The 8,696-nt window shown below is 40.7% G+C and overlaps 1 non-coding gene across 1 annotated transcript; it reads right to left on the bottom strand.

The window, feature by feature from the left end:
- Nucleotides 1-4,317: 4,317 nt before the first annotated feature.
- On the bottom strand, nt 4,318-4,459 carry LOC119041487 (small nucleolar RNA SNORA1). Its single transcript, XR_005081046.2, has one exon. It is a non-coding gene; the product is annotated as a small nucleolar RNA SNORA1 (small nucleolar RNA).
- Between the last annotated feature and the right edge of the window lie 4,237 nt (nt 4,460-8,696).

The raw sequence follows: 8,696 nt of genomic DNA, 5'->3' as shown, positions 1-8,696 counted from the left end.
GCGCTCAATCCACTGAGCTACACCAGCCAGGGCTTGGTGCTGTGTTTTGAACTGATGTAACAGCCCAGAGAGAAGAGTAGAATGAACCTCCAGATACTTCTTCCCGAGCTTTAACAATGAACTAATTTTGTTTCACCTGCATCCTTATCCACACCTCCTTTTTCATACTCTGCAGTGAATTCCATATACCATCACTTTATCTATAAATTTTTCAGTGTGTATTCTAAAAGATAAGAACTCTTATGCCATGACCAATACCTTAAAAAATGATTTTTAAGTATCATTAAATGTTCAATCAGTTTTGAAATTTCCACTTGTCTCAATTATAACTTTAAAAAAAATTTCTTCTTTCCTTTTTTTATATTTTATTTATTTATCTTTAGAGGGGAAGGGAAGGAGAGAAATATCAATGTATGGTTGCCTCTCGTGCATCTCCTGGGGGGAACCGGCCTGCAACCCAGGCATGTTCCCTGACTGGGAATCGAACCGCGATACTCTGGTTCGCAGGCCCGCGCTCAGTCCACTGAGCTACATCAGCCAGGGTTCAATGATAACTTTTTAACACTGAAACAATTAAAGTAATCTGTTTATTGCATTTGTCCTCTGTCCTCTCTCTCTCTCTGTCTCTCAATCTCTCTTCATCTTCCACTCACTTGTAATTTGTTCGTTGGAGAAACAACGATGCTTGTTCTTATGTTTTTCATAGTTTGGATTTTGCCAGTTACATCCTTGTGATGTAGTGTACTGTGTTTCTCTACGCTCTGTATTTCCTCAAAGTTGGTAGCTGGATCTAGAGGGTCGATCAGACACAGGTTTGATTTCGGGGATGTGAGGCCAGGACTACTTCAAAGGTGGTGGTAGGATCTTTTCTGAGGGCACTTATACAGTCTGTTTCTTTATCTGTTTGAGATGCTAGTAGCTGTTGATGATCAATGCTCATATCTATTCATTCATTAAGGGTTTCAAAATGGTGATACTTGAATCTTATCATTCCCTTTTCATTTATTAGCTGGAATGCCCTTTAAAAGTGAAATTTATCTGTGTCTACTATTTGGATACCCAGTAGTACAATTTATATAGGAAAAGGAGGATAAGTTCTTTTTTAAAAAATGATTTTATTCATTTGTTTTTAGAGAGAAGGGAAAGTAGGGAGAAGAAGAGAGAGACATTGATGTGTGAGAGAAACTTAGGATCTGATGCTTTTTCACATGTCCCCAACTGGGCCTGCTGGGCAACCCATGCATGTGCCGTGACCGGGAATTAAACCTGCCACCTCTCAGTTTGCAGGACAAAGCCCAACCCACTGAGCCACACCAGTCAGGTGGCAGGATAAATGCTTGATTCTTTTATTTACTACTCTCAAAATAATAATTTGGTTCCCTAGCATCTCCTAATCTGATCTTGAGTTATGACTTTTTCACAAAATAAGTATCATTATGAACTAATGTATTTAAACATACTGGATGTGTTTCAATCCACTGTAGTTGTTACCCACACTGATGCTCAGATTCTCCCATTCCCACTGCCTCTAAACTGACTCCAGTGATTGCCACCACTCCTGTCAATGTCACCACTGGCCTCCACCTCCCAAGATCCCACAGTCAATTCTGAGCGCTCATTTAAAATTTTAAAATAATTAGTTCAGTAGCTCAGCGGATTGAGTGTGGGCCTGCGAACCACATGATTGCCGTTCGATTCCCAGTCAGGGCACATGCCTGGGTTGCAGGCCAGTTCCCAGCAGGGACTCAGGAGAGGCAACCATACATTGATATTCCTCTCCTCCTCTCCTTCCCTTCCTCTCTAAAGATAAATAAATAAAATCTTTAAAAAAAAATCTCTCTTCTAAAAAAAACAAAAAAATTAGTTCACATACCATAATATTAACTCTTTTAAATTATACAATTTGGTGAGGTTTTTTTTAGTTTATTCACAAAGTTGTACAGTCATCACCACCCTCTCATCCCAGAACATTTTCATCACCTCACCCCAAAAACCTCAGACTCATTAGCAGTTACTCCTCATTTTCCCCTCCCTCAGCTTCTCCTCATCGTTCACCCACTTTCTGTCCCTAAGGATTTGTGTGTTCTGGACATTTTACACAAATGGAGTTATACAAAATGTGGCCTTTTGGCAAGATCAGGCAATACCACATTTCTGTGAGGATAAACTGGGAGGAACAACTGGGGAGCAACCTAGGGTTCCAGTGCGGGGAAGTAAAGCCTCAAAACCTCTGGCTGTAAATACCTCTGAAAGTTTCAGTGGCGGGAGACACTCCCAGCTTCACAGTAGAGTTCATTGGAGAGACTCACGGGGTCCTAGGATATACACAAACCCACCTACCTGGGATCAGCACCAGAAGGGCCTAATTTGCTAGTGGGTATTAGAGGAAGTGACTGAAAGGTGACGCAGAGCTGAACAAGCAGCATTGTTCCCTCTCAGACCCTTCCCCCATAGACAGCACCATAATGCAGCAATGTGGGTTGCCACAGCCTGGGAAATACCTAAGGCTCCACCCTCTATAATGTAACTGTCTTGCTGAGATCAAGTAATATGGCCCAAGTGAAAGAACAAATCAGAATTTCAAAAATAGGACTTAGCAATGAAGAGATAGCCACCTATCAGGTGCAGAGTTCAAAACATTGGTAATCAGGTTGCTCACAGAATTGGTTGAGCATGGTCAAAAAATGGAGGAAAAGTGAAAGTTATGCAAAGTGAAATAAAGAAAAATATACAGAGAACCAACGGTGAAAGAAAGGAAACCAGGACTCAAATCAACAGTTTGACCAGAAGGAAGAAGTAAACATTCATCCAGAACAGAAGGAGGAAACAAGAATTCAAAAAAAATGAGGAGAGGATTAGGAACCTCTGGGACAAATTTAAGTGTTCCAACATTCAAATCATACGGATGCCAGAAGGAGAAGAACAACAGCAAGAAACTGCAAACTTATTTGAAAACAAAATGAAGGAGAACTTCCCCAATCTCATGAAGGAAATATACTTCCAGGAAGTCCAGGAAGCTCAGAGAGTCTCAAAGAGGTTGGATCCAAGGAAGCACACACCAAGGCACATCATAATTCCATTAACCAAGATTAAGGAGAGGGAGAGAATCTTAAAAGCAGCAAGAGAAAAGGAGACAGTTACCTACAAAGAAATTCCCATAAGGCTATTAGCTGATTTCTCAAAAGAGACCTTACAGGCAAGAAGGGGCTGGAAAGAAGTATTCCAAGTTATAAAAGGCAAGAACCTACCTCCAAAATTACCCTATCCAGCAAAATTATCATAGAATGGGAGGGCAGATAAAGTGCTTCCCAGATAAGGTCAAGTTAAAGAGTTCATCATCACCAAGCCCTTATTGTATGAAATGTTTAAGGGACTTAGTTAAGAAAAAGAAGATCAACAGTATGAATGGTAAAATGACAATAAACTCACAACTATCAACAACTGAACCTAAAAAATAAAAACAAAAACAAACTAAGCAACCAATTAGAGTAGGAACAGAATCACAGAAATAGAGATCATATGGAGGGTTATCAGAGGGGAGGAGGTGGGAGGAGAATGGGGAAAAAGATACAGAGAATAAGAAGCATAAATGGTAGGTACAAAATAGACAAGGGGAGGTTAACAATAGTATGGGAAATGGAGAAGCCAAAGAACTTATATGTATGAACCATGGACATGAACTAAGGTGGGGAAATGCTGCTGGGAAGGGGGTTGCAAGGCAGAGAGGAATAAAGAGGAGAAAAATGGGACAACTGTAATGGCATAATTAATAAAATATATTTTAAAAAGATGTGGCCTTTTGCTATTATCTTGTTTTACTTACCATGTTTTTAAGGTTTATCAACATTGTGGCATGAATCATGAGTGAGGAGTATTTGATGTGACTGACTTCTGCAGCTCTTTCTCCCTCCCTCCCTCCTTCTCTTCCTTCTTTCCTTCCTTCTTCCTGTTAATAAATTTTTGTTGAACGAATTTTACCTGTTCTGATTCCTTCCATTGCCTAAATTCCTCCCAAGTTGGAGTCTTAATCCTTTTTAAAATAATTTTTGCTCAATCCAGTTTTTATATCAGTCAGTCCACAACTGTTTTAGTTGAGCTCCTTTGACCTCCACTTGAATATGGTCATACTTCAGAAATTCCCCCCCCTGTAATTGTTGGGACCCAATTTCCTCAAGCAATTTACTTTAGGGGCCTAGAATTTAAATAGTAAGAAGTACATTGCTATTTTGGCAGTTGATGTAAGATATATTATTCCTTAATTGTTTCTAAAATTGAACAGTCTTTTCAAATCCAATTTTTACTCATTGAGATGAGCAAAAATGTTACAGGTCTCACTGTCACCACTGCAATAAAACTACTGTGAGGGAAGCACAACCTGTGTCTCAGTGTGGCACTGGAGCACCCTCTTCATTATGTTCCTCTTGCTTCACTGTGCCCTCTCTCGTTCTTCTCCAGTGCTCTCTCCTCTTTCAGCCCTCCTAATACTGGTAAGCCCTGGGGCTCAGGCGTCAGACCTCTTCCCTTTTTTACCCTTATTCCAGAGGGGCCCTCATCCAGTTTCATGGGTTTTCATCCCAGACATATGCCATCAACTCCTAAATTTGTAGCCTCAGCCTGGATCTTTATTCTTCATCTCTTCTTGGACATCAATATGCGTTACAAAAACAACATGGCCAGAGTGGACTCCTGAGTCACCACAACCCCCTGCTTTCCAATTCATTTCTCCTAGAACCACCCTTCAATGTAGATGACCAAAAATTTTGTCATCATGCTTGACTTGACTTCTTATCTCTCACTGCACCTATCAGCAAATTCTGCTGGACTTTACTTCAAAAATCTGTTCAGAATCTAGTGTTTTCTCATTGTCTTCATAGCTACACCCACTTGACTAAGCTCCCATTCAACTGGTTGGATAATTGCAATAAGCTCCTGATTGGTGTTCCTGTTACCACCCCTCTGCAGAATATTCTAAGCAGCTTGAGGGCTCACTTTAAAATGTAAGTCAGATCATATGTCTCTTCTGCCCAAAATTGTTGTGGATTCCCATGTTGGTCAGAATAAGAGCCAAAGTTCTAACAGTGTTGTATTGTTTCTTACAAGCCCTGTGTGATGTGCCCTCCCCTCACCCCATCACACTTACCTCCTGCTACTCTCTATTTTGATTTCCACACTGGTTTGCTTGCTATTCCTCTTATACAACACATATTGTTCTTACCTCAAGGCCTTTTTTTACTCTGTTCTTTCTGCCTAGAATGCTCTTTCTCAATCCTTCATTTTTCAGTTCTATTTATATGTCATCTAATCAAGGAGCTTACTCAGACCACAGTATTTGCAATAGCAACTTGTACCCAACCCTTTCCTCACATTTTCTATGCCACTTTCTCTGCTTTTCTTTTTTCCAAAGTACTAACCTACTGATACACACACACAAGTATATGACTCCACATGTGTGTACATTTGTACCTATACATACCATATGCACACACTTTCCACCTATGCATATATATGCACACATTTTCACCTGTGAATACACATACACACACCTATGTGCACATTTCCACCTACATGTGCATGTATACCTACTTGCTTACTAGTTTATTTTCCTATTACATTCTAGTCTTCCCCACCAGAATGTAAACTTTGTGGATGCTGGAACTTACTTTTGTTCCTTGCTGTATTCCAGTGCATAGAATCATGTCTGGCATGTTGTAGGCTCTCAATATATGTTCATTGAATGAGTGAATGCGTTGTCTACATACTTCTCTCTCCCATAATCCCTCCCTTGGAGACAAGTGACAAGAACAGAAATTTTAAAGCATTATTTTGTTTGCCTTTCGACTGATGTGAGAGGGTAGGAGCCTTCTGTTTTCTTTCTAAAACTCTGGCTGGTCAAGGATGACAGTCCCTCTGAGCTGTGGGCTCACAGTGATTCCAACTGGACAGTGAGCACATCTTTCCCCCCTTTGGTCTCCCGCAGCATCCTTGGGGCATCAGCATTTATACTCATCTGTGAGCCTGACACAGAGCCTTTCTTCCCTCCAGATGTATGGATGCTTGGCTTTTGTGGAGATGCTAAACAAACAAAGGAAGATTATTTTTTGGGCTGGGAGTTACTTCCAAAAGCCAATTATGATAGAAGTGTTATCACACCCAAATAGCTTGAAAACTGGCTTGAATAATTCTGCTTGATACCAATAGAGATGAAAAGAAATTCTAAATGTAGTCCTAAATATCAGACTTTCAGAATCAGAAGAGCATTTCCCTCCTTCCCGCCCCTCCCTTTCTCTCTCTGTCCTTCCTTCTTTCCTCAAATAGAATGTATTTCTCTGGCCCCCTCAAGGGCCAGAGAAATGAGGCAAATCTACAGGATTACACAGATAATTGCAGAATCAGAGCTCGAACTCAGGTTTCCTAATTCTCACTCTTTTGAATACATTTTGCTGCCTTCCCAGTAAACAAGAAAATAATCAGAGAAATGCTCAGTTGAATATCTTGGAGAAGTTGACTGCTTGGCTCTCAAAAAGCTCAGTGCCAGTGGAGAGGTAGCTAGAGTATCACCTATGAGATGGAAAAAATAAACATTTCTTGGTCTTCACCCACTCTAAAGTTTCTTGTTTATCTCTCTAATCCTGTAGATTTCTCCCAAGGCTATTATTTATCTTCAGCTCAAACCATTATTTGCTCATTTGCTTGCATAGAGCTTATATCCTTCTATGGCAAGAGGGGACAGAGAGGGTCAAAAGGAAAATCTGTCATTTAAAAAAATTACTACAAATAATTTTAATGTGTATTAAACATGATAAAATAATAATAGTTAACATTCATTGATCTTATAATGTGTGACACATATAATTATTATACTTTATACATTGTCATATTTAATCTTCATTACCTGTAAGGTAAATACTGTTATCATCACCATATTATGAAGGCACGACTGAAGCTTAGAAAGATAAGATAACTGGGATTAGTTTATGTTCAGTATTTTTTAAAAACTTTTAAAAAATATATTTTATTAATTATGCCATTACAGTTGTTCTATTCCCCCCTTCATTCCCCTCCACCCTGCACACCCCCTGCCCCACCATCCCTCCTTTAGTTTATGACCACCTGTCTCAAGTTCTTTAGATTCTATATTTCCCCTACTATTCTTGCCCTCCCCCCCTATCTATTTTCTTCCTACCATCTATGCTACTTATTTTCTGTACCTTCTCCCCCCTTCTCCTTCTCCCACTCCCCTGTTGCTAACCCTTCATGTGATCTTCATTTCTATGGCTCTGCTCCTGATCTAGCTGTCCTCTTAGTTTGCTTTTGTTTTAGGTGTGGTTCTTAATAACTGAGTTTGCTGTCCTTTCACTGTTCATCTTTTTTATCTTCTTTTTCTTAGGTAAGTCCCTTTAACATTTCATATAATAAAGGCTTGGTGATGATGAACTCCTTGAATTTGGTCTTATCTGAGAAGCACTTTATCTGCCCTTCCATTCTAAATGAAAGCTTTGCTGGATAGATCAATCTTGGTTGTAGGTCTTTGGATTTCATGACTTGGAATATTTCTTTCCAGCCCCTTCTTGCCTGTAAGGTCTCTTTTGAGAAATCAGCTGACAGTCTGCTGGGAACTCCTTTGTAGGTGACTGTCCCCTTAGCTCTTGCTGCTTCTAGGAGTCTCTCCTTCATTTTAATCTTGGCTAATGTAATGATGATGTGCCTTTATGTGTTCCTTCTTGGGTCCAACTTCTTTGGGACTCTCTGAGCTTCCTGGATTTCCTGGAAGTCTGTTTCCTTTGCCAGATTGGGGAAGTTCTCTTTTATTATTTGTTCAAACAAGTTTTCCACTGGTGGCTGTTCCTCTTCCCCTTCTGGTACTCCTATAATTTGGATGTTGGAACGTTTAAAGATGTCCTGGAGGTTCCTAAGTCTCTCCTCATTTTTTCAAATTCTTGTTTCTTCATCCTTTTCTGTTTGGTCATTTTTTTCCTCCTTCTGGTCCACTCGATTGATTTGAGTCCCAGTTTCCTTTCCATTACTATTGGTTTCCTGTGTATTTCCATTCATTTCAATTAGTTTAGCCTTCATATGTTCCTCTAATTTGTGACTAAAATCAACTAGTTCTGTGAGCATCCTGATCACCAGTGTTTCGAACTGTGCATCTGAAAGTTTGGCTATCTCTTCATTGCTTAGATTTATGGGCTCTGGGGCTCTGAGTTGTTCTTGAGCCATGTTTTGATCTGTTTGTGCCTGTTATGTATGAGGAGAGGAGCCTTAGTTGTTCACCAGGGCAGGGCCACCCAGGTCGCTGGTTTGTGATGCTGTATGTGGGGGCGGGGTCAGAGAGGGACAATGGCGGTTCCTCTGCCACTTCCTGCCACTGGGGCCTTTGAGGTCTGTCTTGCTGCTAGCTCCTTCACCGGTTTATCTGCACACTAATGTGTGACTGCGATCAGCCCTCAATGGGTCCAACGCCTTGCACCCTCAGTGGGTCCGCCCGCTATTCCACACCTGGGATCAGCCCACGGCTGCTGGCACACCTGGGTCACGCGCCCGGGTCAGTCTGGTGGATCTTTCCAGCCCGACCCTGCTCTGATGCTGGCTCTGCCCCTCTTACTGGTTTGGCTGAAGGGTTTGTTGTTGTTGGACTTCTGTGTAGTTCAATTTTCTGTGGTTTGGCTGTGTTTTTGTTGCTAAAACTTTGTTGTTTT

Source organism: Artibeus jamaicensis, unplaced genomic scaffold (assembly GCF_021234435.1).
Source record: "Artibeus jamaicensis isolate MK-2021 breed Jamaican fruit bat unplaced genomic scaffold, CSHL_Jam_final contig_519, whole genome shotgun sequence".
In the NCBI taxonomy this organism is placed as follows: domain Eukaryota; kingdom Metazoa; phylum Chordata; class Mammalia; order Chiroptera; family Phyllostomidae; genus Artibeus; species Artibeus jamaicensis.
Note: the sequence above shows the minus strand (reverse complement) of the source record. Positions and strands in the feature narration are given on the sequence as shown.